The following is a 23,633-nucleotide window of genomic DNA, read 5'->3' on the forward strand; positions in this document are numbered from 1 at the left end:
CATTTTTTTTTGTTATTCAAAGTAACATTTCCTTTGTAATATAGAAAACTAATTTTACCGTGCGCTATATATGATTTGTTTAATTAGTAGATCACCTAAATATGACTTGAACTTGTATTTGAAATATAATATTAAATACGGGTTATTTTATGAGTGTTCAAACCTAAAGTGGAATCTATTCAATTATAATGTACGAATTCGGTACATAAATAGTCGTTAATACTTATCAAGAGTGGAATGAGGATGATATTTATGAGCAAGCCTTCTTTTTTTAAATTAATTAAATTTGATTTTCTTCAATTTTGCCATATTTATACATAATTTGATAAGTAAACCAATTTCATCTAAGTTGAAATAATTAAAGTTATACATTTTAAATGATCATAGTTTTTAATATAAAATAATCGTATAGCTCATACTATCTTATACACCAATTCAGAGCTAATTGAGAGTTATGTGAAGAGTGCTTAAAATATTTTTGAGTTTATAGTGATTGATCACTTTAAAATGTAGAATAACACACCCCTGAGCACTAACAACACCAAATTAAGTAGTCATAAACTCAGTGTTTAAAGTTTTCTTCTGAGAGAAATATAAAGACATATACTCTCCCTCGAGTGTCGTCTACGAAAAAAGTGTATATAATAATGTATAAATATGATTAATAATGAAAACAAAATTCGGACAAGATACGGTGACAAGATTTCGTGCACAACTGAAGTATGTGTATATAAGTACTCACTCGTCTGACTTCGCTCAAACTGTGGCATTCCAGTATTTTATACTAGAAATTTTAAATTTTAAATTATAGATAAAGTGTTGTACCTGAAAACGATTTGGAGTGACCTATACTTACTTCGTTTTACTTCGGTATATTTTATTGAACGTTTTTAAAACTTTAAGAGCTCATAAAACTAATTTATAACTAAAGATTAGCATCATATTTTAAATAATGTGATTAATCATTTAATCTTGTACACACATTGAATATCTTAAAATTCTAAATTATTAATCATTATCACGAAAAATAGGTGTGGAAAAATGTATTTACAAATTATATCTATGATTACCTAGTGCATTCCTTTGTACTGAAACTCAGAATAATTATTTTTTTAAATGTCAAAGTTTCTCTTTTTTTAGACTCTTTCACCATATTTTACCTTGTATACAATTTTTTAGTCACTAAAATTTAAACAATATATTGGGTAGGAACAGGGAAAATAATTAATTCTTAGTAAATAATATAATACACAATTAGGTACTACAATGTATAACTGTTCTTTCATTCACCATAATACGAGTATATGGTCTGTTCATCCGTCAGAAATATTTTACATTTTTTAATAAACCACTAACTAAGTATGCAATTATTGTGAGTCATAGTATTTATTCAAGCATTTTAAATATGCACGTTAAGCACACGTTTTTAAATAAACAAAATTGTTTGTTTTTATTAGTAGCTACTGGCAAACTTGCTTGAAGTTCATACAAATATTAAAAGCTTTAGATTACAGATATTCAAATCGATTTAAGTGGAAACTTCTTAAGTGTTTCTTTCCAAATTAATATTTAGTAAAGTTGCTAATTAAAACACAGAATTCGTACAATTAGTTGAATTGGTATTAGCAGTATGGATTACATTTTGTTGTATTTTCAGTCAACACAAGCATTTTTACAAGGCACTAAATGTTTTTAATTTCTGACGTTTTAGTGACATAAACAGATAGAATGTAAGATAAATATGGTAAAAACTGCTTGCATGTATCGCTTGAAAAAATTGAGACAATTATTAAATCTATGTTCCCAATGATAATAATTATAACTTCAGAGAAGATATAATATGGTTTTTTTTATTAAATTAACTTTTTAATACCTAAAATTATGTTTTTTCAAGTATATAATATTATCTTACTTACATAGTTACAATTTTTTTTATTTAAGTAAAAATACCTATATATTAAATTTTATTAATGACCAAAAAAAAAACTACCAACAATTGTTAATTTTTATACCATGCAATTTTTGAAATTACTTATATGATTCATCTCATTCTGAAATAATATAATAATCTTAAATTAAAAAGAGTTCTAACAAATACAAAATATATAAATAACTTTGAACTTTTATAAATTTGACATAGATGGACTTTCGTATTCTAAGCAGATCATTCCATAAGTGAATCACACTCATTTGTGCTATAGTAAACATGACAAGTATCTGGGAAGAATTTTCTAAAGTTATAGAATACATTTTTGTAATGATATTTTAACATACCACTTGTGTGATTTTATACATTTTTCCAGAAAATTGATATGAGATAAGACCATAATATATCCATATTCTACCTAAAAATGTAAAAAGCCCGAATTAATAAAATATAAAAATCCATAACATTTAAGGTCTAAAGTATAACCATTATACATAAAACTTTTTTCAGGAGAGCACTAAAAGATACCTACCAAAAGGGCTATTTTATGAAACTTATTTCAATAATAATGGTGGCATTATTTTTTGAGTTTGTTGGTAAATAATTTATGTCTTATAAATTTAATAAACTTAAGTACGTTATTGGACGTTTTATATTTATTTTTCTTGATTGTCTTTAAATATTATAATATAGAACGTAAAGAAACATAATATATCAATTGTAAATTGGACAAGTATATCGATGATAAATAATAATCTAAAATTATTGTGTATCTATAATTAGATTTTAGATGAAAGGTTAAAAACGTTAAATAAGGTCTGTTAAATATCAGTATTATATTCAATAAACATTACTTATAAGCGTATATAGTGTTTTTTTTTCAACAAAATCTTAACTATTTTTTTTTTTTGTAAATCAAACCGGAAGCAGAATGTTTATCTGTAATGATTAACGTATGTCATTCAAATGTATGCTCATACTCACACCAACACTAATTTTCTACATTTTGTAGTAAATCTATCTATAATACAATTATTTTGAATGAATTAATAAAATAATGGTTACAATTCATATAGTTCAATTGTGTTATTAATCGTTTTGAAATGTATTGAAAAACAACATTTTACCCGGTTACACATTACTTACCCAAAGCTTACTATATATTATTTGAACATTTGCAACGTTTTCGCTAACGATGTAATTACATTTAATGGACTGCAAGTGACTAGGATAAAAATGATTATAACCAATCTTTTGACACCACCACCCTATATAACTATATTAGCCTTATTAGACAAATGCATCTTGATTGGAAAACTTAGATAATGATCATTATTTTTATTTTTATTTTACAGCGATTTATTCTACAATATAATAGTGTTGCAATAGGATGTTTTGATGGTGTAGTTGAATAGTGGAGCGTGGATAAAGGTGGTATCCATCGATACCACTTACATACTTTATTTTGAGATTAAAAAAAGGGAAAAAAGTCACAATAATAGAAAGCAATTGAAAACTTATATGAGAGTTATAGAAGTGTCGTGATGTAATTTATAACTTATTTGAATAATGGTTAGCTTAGTGAAGACCATTCTGAGGTCATTGTGGTTTTAATCTTCTCTGGGGGTTTCCGGTGTGAGAGAGTAAGTAGAGGTTTGAGACGAGGGGATTTGAATGTTCGTGGTGGTGATTATGGAATATGTCCGATGGGGTTAGAAGCTTTTGATTTGTAGTCCTGTATGGTCAGTTGAGTTTTTGTAAGTCTTTACAATGTATTATATGACATCGCTATCTATGGTCATCACCACATACCTCGTATTTTGCAGATGAATCACAAGATTTTGAATACGTCGATGAGGAATGTCGTGAGGAGCTGCATCGGACACACCTTGTAGGGTATGAGCAGTAAAATTTGGAGTGGTCGTTATCTTGACAGTTAGTGCATGGGACGAGGTCTCGTCAATCATCGTTTCTAGGGTTCTTCAATTTTGACTTTCGTGTTTAGGTTATTGTGAACACTAAAAACGTTGTTGTTGATTCTAAGTCAACAAAGAACATACAGAAGAAATTTATTTTTGAGGTTTTATGTAAAATATTTGTAACGTTGTGAACAGAGAAGCCGATTTCTGTTATTGCTGCTTTGATTTTGACTTTGGTAGTAGTTAGGTGGACGTTTCTTATGACTACGCAAATGGAATTCTCTACTGACAGTTGATAAGTGTAAAATTCTGCTTTCTTATCTTTTAGGTAATAAATTATTTCCCAGTACACAGCTGGAATGCTTGGTAGTTGGGTATAATTTGAGTTACTTGATGCAGATTTAAATAATAAGTAGTCTTTTTCGTATTTGCACTTGTCTGATTTTAAAAGTATTAAGCAACTATTCTTACGAAATATAATATTGTTTAGACACCTACACCAATGATTGTCATGATAATAATTAATATTTATAGTTTTGTCTTCAAATATATACTCATAGCCGTGGAAAAGATATTATAAACGTATTGTAATATAATACTTGAATGTGCAATGTATTTTTAAACAGTGTAGGCTATGTTATTGTTTAGTATTTTTTTTCTGTCGACCGACAATAAAACGTGGATTTTATATTATAGGTCGCTTCACATATTTTACAAAGATTTATATGCGGGCATGTACGACATCAATAATATTATAATCCCAAATAATTTTAATTATAAAATTACTATTTTGAGTTTTTTCATACTCTATAGACGCTTTATAAAATATTAATAAAAAAAACACTGATATAGTATTTAATATTTTTCATTGACGTTTTAGCAGCTGGGTTAATATTGTCCCTAGGTAATTTAATAATTTTACCTTTCTTGAAAAATCTAAAATTCCACCACCACCGTAGGTTCCGTAGTTATATGGCTGCCATCATTCTTTTTTTCAATGAGGTTAGACAATTTCTTCTACTACAATAAAAGTCCTATGAGATGGAAACCGTATTGAAATAAAAAGTAGGTTGTGTGCGAAACGAACGATTTTTTTTCAGTTGCATGGTCTGGTCAAAACGTTTTCTCGTTCTCATTAAAAACTGAAATGATGCTATTGATTGGTCGACTTAATCTATTATATAGCATAGGCATATGACATTTACTCCTCTGACGATTTTAAGTAAATGTAGTGAAATTGTACGATTTATGTTAAGTTACAGGTTGTATTCGAAAACCACCGATGTCCATTCTGTGTGCATTTTGGTGATAAGGATTGGTATTTATATTTATATTTGAAATATGACAACCACAAATTTGAATGTGCAGTGTAAAAGGATTGACCGATTTTAGTTTGTTGAGATTGTTTGGAAGATTGCATTTTTTTATTCTAAAAGTTGCAGGGTGTGCGAAGATTTTGAAAAATGAGAATATCGTAAAAGAGCTAAGCGAAAGTAACAAGAAAAAACAATTTTTATTGTTTTTATAAAACAGTGCAACGGGGGAGGGGGTTAAGAATCTGTAGGTGAAATGAAGTGTTATGATGTATTATGAAGTATAATAATTATAAATATCCAGATCAAAAGGATAGTTTAAAAAATTGTATTTTTATCCAAAAAAAAATATAAGGTTCATTACAAGTTTCATGTAATATTGTAGAAAAAAAAGTGTGCAACATTTTATCATCGTGAAGTTTGCTAATTACGCTAAAACAGTTGTTTTATAAGTATCTTCAAAGAAAAACATATAATATTAAAATAATAAAATAAAAAGTAACTTATCCGCGTTCTTCTTGCTTTTATATAAGTTGGCCGTGCTTTACCAATTTATCACACAATGGTCGAAGGGTGAAGGGGGGGGGGAGATGGCACGTTATTATTAACGACTTGGGCGTATCGTTCGCAATACATCACCTCTAAACATCCGCAATTAGAAAGTTTTAAACGAACCCTCACCTCTTATGACAATAGCCGGCGCCGCATGGTCTTATTCTCAGTAGGTACGAGTCCACATTTACGTGCGGGCACTTTGTGCTCGCATTATCTGAGCTCCTATTTCCTATTATATTAATACCCAAGAGACGCCGAAAAAATCTAAAAAATACTCGATGAAAAAAATAACACGAGTCCTTGCGGAGATGATGTGCTCGTGTTACATACACTGCTACGGGTTGATTTTAAAACCATTGTATAAAGAACGGGGCAACTGTCAGTTACTTTTGTCGTCAACGGCATATTTTCGTCATTTCTATTATCACTACTGACACGTAGGTATGGACTAAAATGCTAAACACTCAAAATTCCAGCAATATTTTATGGTAGTAAGAAAAATAAACAATGTCGAGAACATAGAAAATCGGAAATTAAAAACCATTTATTACCTATAATATAGGTACGTATTACGTTTACCTATATTGTGTTCTAAATAGATTTATAATTTTCGTTGTAAATAAAAATAAAAGTGTTTTTTTTTTTCAAATCATTTTATAATTTATTTTTATCAATATTAACATTAATAAATATTCAAGAAATTTAACTCTTGACTACGTGGTAAAATTCATCGCTCAATATTCCAACAGAAAAAAAAAACAGTTAACAAACGAACAACTATGGCCATTTGTTATGCACTCTCCGCGATTTATGTGTTTTTCAGATGAAATTGAAAGCTGACAAATGCAATATTATTCGTCGCGGTATAGCTATAAATTAAAACGACAAAAGTGAATGAGAAATTAAAATAATAATAAAAAAAAAAAATGCCTTCTCTATCCTTTGACAAAAGAATATTACCACAGTGAGTGATAGTTAAATAATATATTATTATTATCACCGTGTGCTGAATACCCGTGCATTCAATGTTAGTAAAACATCGCACGTAGTTACGTTACGAGATTGTCTACTTTGCACAAAAAGTACAAAAAAAGAAATATGCGATCTCATATCCGATTTCATAATTTTTTTTTTTTTTTTTGTCACCCACATTGAGCAAAAACAAAAGCTGGAGGCAGTTCGTTTTACTCCAATCCATCTTTCGACGTCGCGAAATCCAATTACCTGAGGCCGTGATCTACCGAGAGAAGCACAAACCTTTTCGGAAGAAATAAACATGATTTATTAACTCTTTGACAAAAACGACAGATTTGTACACTTTAAACCTATTTTTAACACCCTAAAACACTCGAAATTGTTCTAAGAAATAATCGAACATTTTTTTTAATTGCATTTTATAGTAATACAATAATATAAAAGCAATATACCATTTTTGTTTTACAAAACACAAGAAATTATAATTCGGAAATGACATAATATTTCATCGGACAGCCATCATAAACGATAATATTATAACTAAGCTATTATACATTCTATTTGGTACTTTCGAGAAGTCAAAATGGATAATTCTCAGGAGTTTTAAAAAGCTTTGGGAAAAATAAAAAATGAAAATAAGGACAAGCGGGGTTTATATGCATAACCACAATTCAACGAAATCTATTTAGTTTTTTACCTTAACTAAACTGAATAAACTAGAAAGCTACTTTACATTTTCATCGGATGTTTTTATTACTATTCAATTTATTTTGAATTTTTTCGAGCAATTTATAGGCATAACAACATTTCTTATTCATAATCTAAATTTGTATTAATTTCTTTTTAATTATTGTCGATCTCCGCACAGAATCGTTTTCGTATACAATGATATTATATTATTGAATTCAAATTTAATACCGTCTATGACAGTGGCCCACTTTTAACCTACCTTACAGCATAGCGGTATCTACCTTTTTTTAATCACAACTATATAACCAAGATCATTTGAGGAATAATCGATATTTTATGTGAGAATTTTATGGAAAACTAATTTCCTCGAAATTTTAACTACAAACGCTTAAACCAAGTATAGAAATATTGTGACTGTACTTTCAATATTGTTGAATTTATTTCAATAGTACTAACAGTAGCTTTTCCGGTTATTAACCAGGACACTGACATTTTATCAATGAAAATAAAAATTAATTCAACACTTAACCATTTCATTTAATTTATATAAAGTTGTATTAATTTATTGAATACACAGATTATAAAACCAATAGATTCAGTGAGAGAAATCAATAATATTCATGAGCACGCATTTCAAGCTGTGCAATATTCCAACGCAATATTTTTTAGTACAAATTGTCATAATCAGAGTGAAAAACGTCATTGACGATTGCTATAGTTTCGATATTATGTTTTATTGGAAGTACAACAAATTGTATTACGCTACAAAGAATATATTTCATTTGAAGTCTTTTTTGAAATTATTCTGGGAGCTTTAATTATTGATATCTTACTAACTAATGCAATATTCTGAGATTTTCGGTTTCAAGTACAAGTGTACAACGTAGTAGCTGTTATAATATGCTTCAAGTTACTTTGTATCATAAAGTACTTGTATTTTACATTTAACAAATTCTACTCTCTGAACTAAAAATACGCGTACGTAACATATTATAAAATATTCATAAGAAACACCTTTTATCAAAAGTCGAGAAATTACTTGGAGAATTAATAATTAAGCCATTAAATAAAATGAATTATGTAAATAATTATAATATTATTATATTTTTATATTCTGAATGTCTAGTTATACCAAACTCAAAACTGACAAAATACATTTCATATTTTTTTTTTTTTTTAAATAAAAATTTGTTTAATAAATATATAGTGTGCATCGCCAATTTTAAGTCGTAGATCTAAGTATACTGTTAGATACTAAAAGTTATGAATATTATGATAGTATATTTTGCAGATCATTAAACCGTTTTTTTATAATTCGGTTAATTTTCACTTCAAATCACCAATAATTTCCTATTATTATACTCAATATTAATTACCTGCTGGAAAAATATATATAAAGCTCATGATATTTCCATAAAGAAATGTTGTTTAAAAAACAGGTTTACTAGACGCGTGCAATTTCCCTCACAGTTTTCATAAAATATTAAACACTATCAGCACATCAAGGTTCAAGTGACAAGGTTTCAACTCTCATATAAATGTATTCTATAGCATTACTCTTCAGGTGACAGGTGTATTGTTCTTTATGAAGTATATAGGCGCAAACGTGTTAATGAGAAGAGAAAAGACTAATAGTTTTCATTTTTTCGCAGCCAAATGATTACCGAAATTGTCTTGAAAAATAATATCTTGAAATTATTCATTAGATTTAAAATAATATAATATTATAGTAACCTATATATGTAATAAAAATATAGCTAAGTACCTAGATTTAATTTCAAAACTTAATTACACAAATATGTTACGTACGTCAACAATGTGCACATTGTAATCGAATATTCCAAACATTATTGTATTTTAATATACTCGACGACTTTATCGAGCATTCTCATTTATCACTATAATTAGTGCGCACAGGGAAATATTTATCGAAAAACATTAAAACAATCTCACGATTAAATAAATCATTTTAAAAATGACTTTATTTAGGTATAATAGTAAAATGAAAAAGAGTGGCTGTGAATGACATTAAATATTACCATACAATTACACTAATATTTTGAATTATTATAAAACTAAACAAATAAATTGCATTATATACAAAATCAATTATAACAACAAAATGCCTACAATTATTATTTTATTGATTTCTTTCATAAACAATGTCCTCGGAACATTGAAAATGTTCAAGAACGGCATGCGGCAACTCTATGAATAAAAAAATAAAAGTCATATAGATAGTCGAAAAACATTTTTTTAACATAAACATGTTTTTGGTCCATACACAGATTTTTTCTAACCTCTGAGGCCAAATTCCATACTATTATTTGTTGTCATGGTTATTTCTTAACAAAAACATAATATTTATGAGTCATAGATTCTCCTTGCAGAGGAAAAATGTCGAGTAGAAGAGTGCTTATAATAGGAAATCGGCCTGTTAAAAAATTAAAACACCAATTTCATAAAATAAATCATTTATGTGTATTGGGAACAATCGTGTGGATGACATTTAAAAAAAAAATTAGATAGTAAATTTTATTACAAATACCAGTTTATAATAATATATTATGACCTGTAAGATTTCCCTTTAACGGTCATCCTGTATGGCGGAAATTTCTTTACGGCGGAAAATAGCAAGAGTCCAGTATAACCTATGTCCTTTGTATTTAGTGTTCCTATAACGTAAACTCCAATAAAATAATACAATTTTATGATAGAACTTACAAAATAGTTGGCTTTTTTCATACAAATCTAGCACAACAACAATGTATTTTAGGAATTTAGAGAACTTCAATAGGTAGTTGAAAATGACTTCAATTTTCAAATAATTTTTCTTATTTGTTTTGTAGTTTTCAATTGCCAAAAGCTAAAAATACTGTTTTTTGTAAGATAAGTAAAACCACTAAATCTTATACTGTTTTGTTTTATAATTAATTATAAAATAAAAATAAAAATCAATCTCTAAATTAAGTTGTTAAATTTTAAATAATAATTTAAATATTCATAACTAAATTATATATATATATATATCAATTTGAGCAACAGTATAACAGTTAACTGTTAAAATAATTAAAAACAGAATTTAATTTCAGTGCAAAAATATCAAAAAAATACTTTAAATTTGAATTCAGATCACAATTCTTATATTGCTCCTTAAATAAATTGTCCTTGGACCTTGGAAAAACTTGTATAAATTATTCGATTATTCTTTAATCCTCATTTTTCACTTAACATTATTACACTTCAAAGAAATGAAAATTTTGGTTTAGATCCGTTAAATAAATAATTATATAATACCATTGATTAAGAAGCTTAAAATGTGAATGTGCTTATTTATTTTTCAAGTTAGTATGCTAGAAATATCAGTGGAAAAAAGCACAGGATAAATAAGGAATGGGTATACTTGAAAATACGGCCTTTGATTAGATTTAAAACAATATTGTTAAAGGCGAAGAGTTGACAAAGGCCGAAGGACGATAATACTAGCCCATCGATTTAATCTCAACATACTTGGGTAGGTAATTTTAGGACTTCAAGTTCAAATCATAATCTAGAATTTCACATGACTGCTATGTGCTATTTTTTTGGATTTTGTCTCTTATTTTTTGCATTTGAAAAATAATATTGTATATTCTTACATTAATTATACTTGGGTAGGTATTTTCTTTGTATTAAAAATCATTTTTGAAAGGTGATATTATATTATACTATTATGTACCTCAAACTCGTGGATACATTTAGATGTAAAAATTAATTTAATAATCAAATTATGATTAAATCTGGATGCTAATATAAAAATAAAATTTTTAAAAAAACTTTATAATTTTAACCTTGCTGATTTTATAATTCATATATACTTTGGATTCACTTGTAGAACAAAAATATTTATTTCTTATAAATCTATTTTTGTCAAGATCTGTTTAATTTAAATATTTTTATTTTTGAATTACTTATTTTAATTACGTATTTAAATAGATATGACGTTAATGTGAAAGTGTAGGCATGTTGAAGAGTGTATATAATTGGTAGACAAGCATGGAGACAAACATTTGTGGTACACAATATTTGTCAGTATGCCTGTATAAACACTGTAAACAATTGTATATATACTAATATTATGTTACAGTAGAGAAGATAAATATTACCAATTGCATCCATATAATAATATTAAAATATAATTGTAAACATTTTTAATGAAATATCATTTAACTTACAATAATTGGGTAATTTAATTTAATGGCTTTTCACTTACTATCAAAAATAATGAAAAATGTATTTTGTTATTTTACAAAAATTCTGAGTAAATCTAGGCTTAACATCCTGTTAAAAATAGTTGCTTAATTTCATATTTCTTCACTGTTTGTGTCTGTTTTATCGCAATTCCCTAGATAACTTGAAAAATAACTTTTCTAAATTAGGTGAGTACAATCCTTATACATTTTTCAATCTATTATAAAAGTACTGTACGGATTTTTTTCAAGCTTTGTACGGCCAAAAAAGGGGTATTCAAGAAACGTGTTAAAAGAAAAAAACACAACTTCTCCCGTATAATACATTTTGTGATTCAGAGTAGAAATTTAATATTTTTACAATGATATTGCTAAATAATATGTGAAAAATGTATTGAACAATTTTTAAGGTTTTTTTTTTTTGTCAAGTATTGCTTTGAAATTCATACGTATAGAAATATTTGTCATTTTCGTCTGATTGGCTGAACACAAGTATATTCGTGATATGGCCATGGTCAAAGGTTATTCACTATATTCCAACGAGCATCAAGGTTTTATTTTTTTTTACGAAGTGTTTCGTTTTTTATACTCGGGGTTGTAATAAAAAAAAGTTTGTTACTTTTATGAAACGCACTCGGCAAAGGTGGGTTTCGTCGGCTAAGTAATCGTTTTGAAACATAGAATAAAAGTTTGCCTCGAGTGACACAGAAGAGTATAATAATAAAGATAAGATAGATAGTTGGTGCAATGTAGACGTTTTTTGAATGACACTAATTTGGTAAATTGACAAAAGTAATGAGACGTTTATTTATAGAAACCAATATAATAACTAATTTAAATTTAAACCAATTTAAGGATCAGAAAATTTCATAATATTATCTTAACACTTTTTTCCCCCGCTTATGAATAATATTATTATAGTGACGTGATATTGAATATAAATATCGTTACAAAATCAATCTGAAAATGCGTCATCGACACAACTACTGAACTGTATGGGTAGCTACCTATTTGTCATGTTACTTGAGACCTTTAAATATTTCAATAAAATACACATTAAACATTCTGTGTAATACTAATTTTAATTCTTATTCGACATCGTAAGGTTTCGCATGGTGTTATGTAATGCTTTGGTGTTGAGTAATTTTTAAATCAAAACAATATCAAACAAACACACCCGACCCCTTGACACTGAGGAATTATTTTTATACCATCATAATATCAAATGTTTTATTGGAACTTAATTTATTATATTAAATAAATATGATTTTTATGTTTGCATAATGCTTTACAGCATAATACTTTAGTTGGGATGACGGACCATAATAATATATTTTTATTCATCTTACCATCATTAAAAATATTTGATTAAATACGATTTTAACCGTTACTCGTATATTTACACGCTATAAAATATACAAGCGTAAGATTTAATTCGTCGAATCGTTTACAGAGGACTTTTGGTATGCATTTGTATATCATGTTTAATCATAACAAGTTTCAAAGTTTTGAATTGTTGATATTATTTCAGTATTTCTATGAAATGTTAGGTTGCACTTTTCAATGGAATATCAAAGTTCTCTCTTATTAATATCCGTGTAAGAAGTCTAAAATTACTTTGCGTAGTAAAAATACGTTTAAACCTCATTAAAAAATTGATTTTTGGTCAGCTGTCATCTCGTTTTCAGTGAAGCAATTAAACACCCTAATGAATCGGTTTGGCAATAAATTATATTTTATAATGACTGTTCCGGAGCAATCTTGGTATAATTAATGTTTACGACTTGGAAAATAATACATTTTAGACATCGTTCAGTATATGGCCACAATGATTCATTTCCTCTCAAATTTTCTTTGAAACTTATTAAGAAAACGTTTATGCAAAATACAAGATGTTTTTAAATTGTTTGCCAAACGTATTATTCTTTTGATTTCAGATTATCACAAAATACTATAGTAAAACAGTAAAAAGTTTTAATAAATTATTTTTTTTTTATTTTATTTGCTTTGACCCAAAAGTTGAATAGAAAAAAATACTCAGTTTATACTAAAACCCAATGAACAAATAAAATGTTTAAAAATCAAGCTTTTTGTTTAAGAATAATTTATTTTTACATTAACTACCTATTATTATTTTTTTGTCTTTTTGTGTTAAACTGATATATACACCACTCCTGAAATATATTTGCATAACCATTGCTCCATTTTTGTAAAGTAAAAATAATTTATTATACAATTTTCAATTACCTTATTATAATTTTTGTTTTATCATTAATAATGACACTTTGTTCGGCTAACAATGTGACTATTAACTACGTTATGTTAACAATACTGGTTTTTACTTTTTTTTTACAATGTATTATGTCAGAATCATGTATTTTATCGATTTCATTAATCTAATTTCAAAAATTAATTGAATTGTCTTATTAAATTTAACTATTATAGTTTAAATAAAACCAATATACACTTTTACGGAATTTCCAATTCTGCAATGGACACAAGTTAATCAACATTGAAATAGTTATAAATAATACAAACAACTTTTTTGATCGTCATAATGTTTGGTTATTTGGTGTATTTCCAATACACTCTAGAATTTGATGGTAAACATTTTTACTTAGTTTAAAAAATATAATTCCTATGATGAACTAATAATATGGGTTATCTAAAGATACCATAAATGTCCATAATAATTTATTTTAATATATTATTTCAGAGTGTTTATGGATATTTGTATACTTTAGGATATGTTAGAATATTGGCTTATTACATAGTAACAATTCATATTTGAATTAAATAATTTACATATAATTGACTCCAATTATTAGTAACTGCAAGGCTTTTAAATATGCACACAAGCCTAGGTGTACCAAGCTTATTTGAAAATGTACTTTAAAAAAACAATAACATATTGTTATTGTAATAAATATATTGAAGAAGATATGAACAATCAAATCTGTCAAATTTAAAAACTGTCTAAATTTTGTGAACTCTCTTAAGTCTTAATATAATATTACATAAGTCGAAATGTTTATTTTTTAAACATATTTAAAATCAAAAGTTACAGAGGAAAAAAAAATTAGTAAACAACATAAACAATAATAAACAACAAAAAACAATTTTTTAATGTTTTAAAAAATAATTCACGAAAGAACTCAAACTAAGAGTGAAAACATAGCCGGTCATATCTAATTAATAGTATGATAAAAAAAACTTCAGTTCACCAATTATTTATAGTGTATGAAAAATGTGCACAAATGTTTTAAAAAATTATTAAATTTTTTAATACACTAGGAACACAAAAAAACAGCTTGTAGTCTGTAAACTACAGAGTGATTTATATATCTATACATAAATGTTTTCAGGGATTTTACCAAAAGCATTTATCTCATGTAATAAAAACAGTGGAAGGAAGTTACAGAAATACACATCCGTTTAGAAACAACTGGTTATTGAGTAAGTATATTGGAAATATTGTGTACTTCACTTCACATACCTAATTGTTGTTATTGAATATTAAACAAAACATTTTACTTAAAATTTACACGCCTAACTGTAACTTCTAATCATTTCTTACCAATTCGTAATTTAGTTGAATTATAACTTATTACTTAAACATTAATTTAATGTCTGTGCATATAAAATATAAAAGTTCATGTAACCCAACAGTGATGCAAGTTCCATTAAAATTAACTAATTAAAATTAATCAGTTTTCAAGTTCGTCAAATTGAACTTTAGTAGATGCCAATACGTCATACAATTTTAAATAATTATACCCACAGACACAATTCAAAAGATGACCTAAATTCAGTATTCCCTATAATGCTGGCAATAACATTGTTGGTACTTATCACGTGTGAGTTCTGTACGAATTTATAAATATTAAATAGGTACACAATTTATGCATTTCTCTAATAGAGAATAATAATTAAAAAATTATAAAACATCTCTCCAGAGATATAATCAGTCATATACGAGTCAAGTAAAATTAATATTATCTTATACCCATTAACCCAACTTAATTCGTGCAACTACGGACTATAAATTAATAAAAATACGTAAATCCATCCATGGAAATATAACGTTTTGTTTCTCTGATAAAAATGCATTTTTCGGAAAAAAAATAGTGTTACAATTTTTATCTTTAAGAAGTACAAACTCGATCAAATGTTTTACCAGAAAATATACGAAATTAAATGGATGTTGCAATTAAGTTCATTTTTTCTGGTCTAAAAAGTGTCACCGGACCCAAACAAAAACAACAAACATATCAATGTTAAACCAATACATTTATCGCTAATTCTTCAGAGTTCTAGGTTTATTTTTTTTATTAATCGAATAACGACAAAAACGTTAATGATTTTAATCTGCCCATAGCATTAAATGATTTAAACTAATCGCTTGAATATTATTCAATGTTCACTTTTATGACGGAATTAAACATTAAAAATTAGTTATCTCTTTATAGTTGATTGTTTTCTACTATTCAAAACCGTTTATTTAAATTTATATATGAACTGTGATTTTGATTTTCACTGTAATCAGGGACGCCTTAGTGTTGCTTTTTGTTCCGTTATCTATTGTTTTAAGTTTGATCTACGGATAATGAGCAATACGCTTTGCACGAGCACCAGTAATCAAATGAGTAAATCCGTTTCATTGACTATGGTCGAAAAGGGTTCAAATAAGTGGTGAGTGAAAGGTTAAATTATGTTAAAATATCAAATATTTCGATCAATGTATATTAATAACCAAAATAAAATATCAATTTTTTAATAATTTTCAGTAGGTGTACCCAAATAACATTAAATATGTTAAATATCTGAAGACGATATTATTACTTTTATATTCTAAATCATTTCTTTTACAGTCTGGAAATGATACTATTCAAAAGTATTTAATGAAATAACTTACTAAAAAAAAAATTGAATGGATGGCACTTCATAAATCATTACGGCCATGCATATTGCATACTGCTTAAACCATTGACCATTTTTTATGAGAACTATTATCATTCAACACGTTGTACAATAACACACTGTAGCTGTTGATGACCAAAATTGTCTATTTAAATTGATAGAAAATGTATCTTTCTCCATCTGACTTATATTTAATCAGTATAAAATATACAAGTTAAATACACCACTGTCATGACCACCTGCTTAATCATCGTTATAACCGACAAAACGAACGGCGTATAATATTCAACAATATTCAATCAATTATACTGTACATTGGTATCATTTAAATCTAAAAAACATAAATAGGGGTCTGAATAACTTGATGTTATCATATCTTCTATAGAATTATCACAATTTATGATGCTTTTATACGTATTTGGTTTTTTAGTCAAACTTAGTGTTCCTATGCGAGGGCGTCTAACTTAAAATATTATATTATTTTTCAGCAGGTCACGTCACTATTATAGTTATGTACTATTCAATTTTGATCTTGAAATGATGAACCATAAACATGAATTCTATAATTTTATTTATAAACATCTGCAAACAAGACTTTTTTGTTTTGATTTCTGTAATTTATAATTTTTCACTCCAAAAGAAAATATATAATATTTGTTTTGGATATGAACGCTTTCAATTTTCAAATAAACCAAGTTTAATTTATTTGTGTACTAAATACCTAAAATAAATTACATTTACATAGGCGAATTTCAAGTTGGTACAATCGTACAAAAACTTTAATCGAAAACATTCCAAAAATGTAAGTGGTATTCATTAATGTAGACATTATTTTCATTAAATATTATTATAAAATATAGTTTATTATACGACCAGCAGTATAGAGCAGGTTATATCCTTCATGTTGTATAAAACTCTCAAACTGTATTATTATCCGTTTCGTTTTATGATTCTTTAAAAGTATTACGTCAAAACCCAGCAATAAATGAGGAGTGCGGGCCAAAAACCACACTGTAAACTAAAAGTATTATAATAATACGAGTATACTATACAAACCGCTCTTAACTTAAAAATCAAAACTCAAATCATAGCTACTCGGACAAGGGCAAAAAAATAAACTCATACTTCCGTTTATACGAAATTCCACTCAACCAATCCCATCATCTGAACACTCAAATCAAAAATAGTATATTTCTATCGTAGCCGCATCCATTAAAATTCCCGCTATCAACCTTGCACATACTTCGTCGTTAGACGTAGCGTTAACAATTCAAAATATGTATTGATGGTTTTACAGCAATTGTTATTGCAAATTCTCTTTTCTTACATCTACCATTAACGCACTTAAGCCATTCGTCCTTACAATGTCTACGAATTAACTCTCATCATACATTCCATTTTTTTTTTTCAACTAAAATTTGTAGGTTCGCATTAGATGGCGAGCAACTATTTAAAAATTACTTCACAATACAACTAAAAAACTATGTTATAGACATTGAATTTAAATTATTTAGGTACAGCGTTAAAATTAAAATCCTTTTCATTTACGCAAAAATGCAATTAAATGCTATGGAAAAAAATTTGTATACATTTTATCATAGCCAAATATAATCTCCAATATTTATTTTTTCTCGACTGCATACAATTTAAATAACGTGACCAATATTAATTTTAGTTACATAATTATAAGCCAATAATTTGTTATTTATACACAAATTGTGTATCGTACAATAACAACTTTAATGAAGTCTCAAGTTTTAATACTGAAATTAATTAATCTTTCGAGTTATTTACTAGTTCTCTAAAATACAGCTTTTCAACGGATAAAAACAAACAAAATTAATATTTTTATTGACATTGTTTTGTAAGAAATAATAAACATTTTTTTTTTAAATTGCATTAAAAAATATAATAACTTAAAATGATCTCTAATATATTATGTTAAGTTACAATATTTGACGTATTAAATATAAATAATTTACAAACGTAATTTACTTTACTTTATTGTTCTCAATATTCAAAACAAGAAGATAATTGTTTTACTCTTGGTATGATGATGTTTTTGACTATTTAGAATCAGGACCATTGTTTTTTAGAGTGTCACAAAATTCAAAAGATAATTCAAAAATAAAATATCTGTACAATGTATATGAGTATAATTTTAGACAAGTCATAGATTTAGAACATACTAAGAAATATATATTTTGTTTTTAAAGACATTACTTTTATTAAGTACCTACATCCTAGTTATCGAATATAAAAACTCAATAAATATATATATATAATATTTATCTAGTCACAAATCGAACCAATGTCACTCAAAAGAAAATTTTAATTTTGAGTATGTTCGATTAATTTTACATTGTCAATCGTGTCTAAAAAAAGATTGATTTAAAATAAAATAAATTACCAAAAAATATGATTTAAAACTATTCACATTTTTTATGAATTTAACATTGTCATCTCTTAGGGGATTGCCAATGAATAATTTTCTTACTAACCATTTATTAAATTAATTAGTTTTACTAATTTTAAATAATACCAACTGATTAATGATAAATATACTTGATATGGTATTTTGAATTAATATACTATTTATGATATTCAGTTTAGAACAAAACATTGTCATTTTGTTAGTATTTAAAGTTTGTTTTCGTTCAACTATACATAATATGTATTTATTGAAATTATTACATCACGTATTGTATGTAAACTGACGTAAAATGTACAAATTTTATTAATTATGTAAATAATAATTTTCTCAGCCAACTGAGCCAACTGCTCTGGTTTTAAACAAAATATGTCCTCGCTTTATTCATAATTAAATGTTATTGTTGTCTAACATCAATATAAGTAATAATTAACGCATTATTCCAGTGTAAATAAGACATTCTAATTATCAATTGAAACGTTCCAAAGAATATTGAAAACTAATTTGAAATAATTGCGCATTGTTTATTGGTACTTACGACGAACACAGGTTTTTCCGTCGAAACAGTTTGTTCTGATGAATGTCAGGTTCGACGAAAAATAAAACCACAAAAATGCACAAAACGATTTCACACGCACGTCTGAGTCGGGTGCAAAAAAAAAAAAAAAAAACAAAAAATATCGAAAGTCGAAGGTTTCGAGTATTGCGTCTCGTCGTGGGTATAAACACTCGACGATGCGCCGTCGGTATGGCTTTCAAATGGAAAAATCCAAAAGTATACTATAGGTATTCTGTCTGTCGTCAACAATTATCGGAAATAACTCTCGTCGACGGCGGCGGTCAGACAAAACGGCGCGCGAAGTGTTGCTGACTGGCGAGGACCCGGCGAAAAATCACACTACGGGGGTGGAAAACCGGCGCGAATACTCAACCCCTCGTTCGGCGGCTTTGCGGCAGCCGTTCGCCGCCAGGCTTCGCTATATCAACGCCGTTCGGGCTGTACCCGAGACCTGCGATATTATTGGCGTAGACAGCTCGATGCTTGTCCGACTTACCGTATACAGTGTTCTAGGCGAAATAATCTTGTACCCACGGAAAACAACGATACGGCATGTCGATGCGAACCGACTGCGATAGCGATAATATTAATTATTGTGTTGTCCGACGAAACGAAATTCGCGCGGTATTCGAAACTCAGACGAATCCGCGACATTTCGTAGAGGATTCGGCCTGCGGGAGTCGTGCACATCGATACGGATTCCATTTCGTCAACAAACACGTCGTATTAGGTGTATCTGGACAAGACTGTTATGTACTGTAGACTCTTCGAGATAAATATAACGAATAATTATTATCACCGTAAACCCGAGTACGAATATCTCGAATTTGGTTTGATTTATTGCTATGAATTATATACTTTGAATTATGTAAGAGTATAAAACACCACGAGTGCACCCCTTTTGAAAACGAATGTGGACATTTATATTTTTGTTATCGTTGACAATATTTGTAAACAATATAGTACAGTATGGGTATCAGTATAAAATCGAGTGCGCGTTTAAAAAGGTATGGCCGGAACTAATTACCTACTTATTGTTTGGTATATTTTTTATGAAACTAAGAAATAAATTATGCCCACACACACACACACACACACACAAACGTACCTGCGTGTCGTTTTTTCCACTGAAATATAAAAATAAAAACAAACTAAATAATTACGTTAAAAGGGTTTAATCTTTATCTTTATTTGGATAAAATTCAAGTTTTAATATTATTGTTCTGCATCCATTAATGTTTTTTTATTTTATCTGGCTCAATACTACGTACATACAAGATGCAAATACTGATAGAATTGGTCAGTGGTCAATGGTCAGTGGTCAGTGGTCTTGTCACTCGTCCTCCGACGTGAATTCGTATCGCATTACTCATAAAATAAGTATAATAATAATATTACACTATCAGTTTCAAAGCATCGAAATGAGTTCATCGCAATCGAAATAGTTTTAGTTTCTTTTCTGCACGTGGAGACTATCCATTTCCATTTTATTGAAGTAGGTATGATAATATTATATTTTAGTGACAAAGTGAATTTAAAAATATTAATTACGCTGCAGCATTTTCAGACGCAGGTACAGTGTTAGGTTTTTTAAATAAAGTGTTTTCAACACTGTTCGCTGTGATTCACTCAAATGTTTATTATATTATTATTCTATTATTAATATTTAATTGTAAAGCAATTATTAAACGTCTCAAACTTATCGCTGAGAATTCTTGATCATTTCGAAGAACGTCTTGTAAAATGAAATAAAATGTTTAATATCTATATTAAAATCTGTTAAAAAGTTTTATTTTGGTAAAACAAATTTATTAAAAAAGTTTAAATCTATAATATATTTATAATATTAAACTAATTGTCTAGTTTCGTAGTTAAAAATCAATGGTGACTGTTTGATAGCAACAATAATTGTTTATGTCATATTATAATGGTAGGTGTAATCATAACTTTATTTATATTTTGTGTATTCAATCTCGCCGTCAAAAACATATATTATATTCATATTAGTCATTTAGATAATAATAAATTATAATACCTGCATATATTATAGGCACCTACGTTATGATTTGTTTTGATTTTATTGTTTTTGATTATTACTCATGTTACAATAATATGTAACTATAAACTATATTACATATTTAATCAAATGTCACTAACATAAAAAGTGAAATTGATTTATGAAGGCGTATGCTTTAAGTCTTAAATAAATACGAGAAACAAAAATGGGTCCAAAATCGATCTCCAGGGAACACTATAGTCACTACTAAGTACACCGCTGAATCGCGACCTATACGCATTTAGGCAATGGTGTGTTTAACAATATATTATTTTACTTATTGCACACACACTGTCGTTGAAGTGTGTACGGGATAATCAATAATTGTGCAAAGTTCTAGAGTTTAAGTTAAATTAGAAAATTTGCAAATTTATTTTTAATTAGGTATCTGGATATGTAAATAAGTACAATGCAATAAGTTTTCTAATTAAATACTCTTTGATAATTGTACAATAGGTACACGGATGCTCGTAAAACATCCGGCTTGTTCAATCGTTTAAAGAAAAACGTTAGTTTTGATCTAGTGCAGTTTATACATTACGCCATGAAATTTTATTGTGCAAGACTAATATTATTATTTATCGCGAAGGTGTTTAAAGACCGCGTTCGAGGCAGATTAGGTTTGATTGGCGCAGTAGGTGCAAAATAAAAATTCAAACATTTATTTCAGTTTACAACTGTTTGTAAAACTGCAGGATCTTATTATAATATTTATTTGTTTTTAGTTATTTTGTTGATCGAATTACATACGTCGTGAAACACTTTACTAGAACAGCGGACATTTGTAGCTTAGTAAATTAAACAATGTTTTAATTGAAAACAGTAATAAAACTGCCAAATTTACTACACCAACTACCAATGTTTGTATTTTTTGTTTATTTTTTAAAACAGAATTCAATGCAGGAAATCTATTTTTGTGTATTTTTTGTCAATGTTGGGTGTTAGATACAATTTTTTATTCGGACGAGTACTGCGCCTTAGGTCACAGTTAATTAAAAAAAATACTTATTAGTTATATTTTATATACCTACCCAATATTATTTTCAAAACAAAATATAAATATCATCTTAACGTTAATTAAAAAAAAAAAAAATTATACAGTGATACATCAAATTTTAACATTCTAAATTCCGTTAGTTTTTTGGCAGGGCTTTAAGTAGCAATTTGTAAAGGTATGTTAAAAATGTACAAATAACTTATTGTATTCAACGTTCGAACTTTTTGAGCTAAGAACAAAAAAAAACAACAACAGCAGATCAAACTGTAGCTCCGAAAATATTGAAAATTATAACATCCATAGATAATTCGTACAGCAATAATATTATTGAAAATATAGTTACAAAAGTCCTTATGGTTATTTTTACGTTTATTCTTAATGAATAATAATAATATTGTCGAAATCGATTGAGCCATAAACTGTTGTTTTGTTAATATTACCGTTCATAACATTCTGTTGTTATTTGTTAGTTTTTACTACATTATTTAGAAAATAACTGGACGTATTTTACTTTTGACTCTTAAAGCACTAACTAAATCAAATTTACTCTCTTCAAATTTAGTATTGAACATTTTATATTTATTTTAGTTGTTGTATCATTTATTGTTGTGTATTGTTAATTGTTATTTATGCCATTTAATTAATAATATCAAAATGTTTCATATTTTAATACTTCTATAGATTTTAATGTTTTGTTGATTCCAAAACGAAACATAATTAACTATATTAAATAATTAAAAAAGGTAAATAAGTTTATAATAGCTGATATAAAATGTTACCATAAGAAGACAATTTAGTATAACTAAGTTAATTGTTAGATTTTATAAATGCTAAACACTGCAATGATTTTCCCTAGCTTAACCTTATCTAATCTAACTTAAATTGAATTCGTAAACATTAACTATTGGCAATTTATTTAATCAATGTTAGAGTAATATTTCGAGTAGTACACATCGGGATGCTTATAATAGTTGGAAATTTAATGAAAAAAAAATATATTTTGTGTGCGATATTCATATTAACTTGCAACGTAGCATCTAAAAAATAAACAATTATTCGATG

General features: G+C 27.3%; 1 protein-coding gene across 4 annotated transcripts in view; it reads right to left on the reverse strand.

Annotated features, from left to right (window-relative positions):
- LOC111035008 (leucine-rich repeat and immunoglobulin-like domain-containing nogo receptor-interacting protein 3) overlaps positions 1 to 19,846 on the reverse strand; it is a 148,861-nt gene extending 129,015 nt beyond the window's left edge. For 3 of the 4 annotated variants that reach the window (XM_022316481.1, XM_022316485.1, XM_022316480.1), the window contains exon 1: positions 19,498 to 19,846. The gene's annotated coding sequence lies outside the window, so the exon portion shown is untranslated. Of the gene's footprint in view, positions 1 to 11,209; positions 11,214 to 19,497 lie in introns of all 4 variants that reach the window. The other variant, XM_022316483.1, reaches the window with a different exon arrangement.
- Positions 19,847 to 23,633: the final 3,787 nt, after the last annotated feature.

This window comes from Myzus persicae, unplaced genomic scaffold, assembly GCF_001856785.1.
Source record: "Myzus persicae strain clone G006 unplaced genomic scaffold, MPER_G0061.0, whole genome shotgun sequence".
Classification (NCBI taxonomy): Eukaryota; Metazoa; Arthropoda; class Insecta; order Hemiptera; family Aphididae; genus Myzus; species Myzus persicae.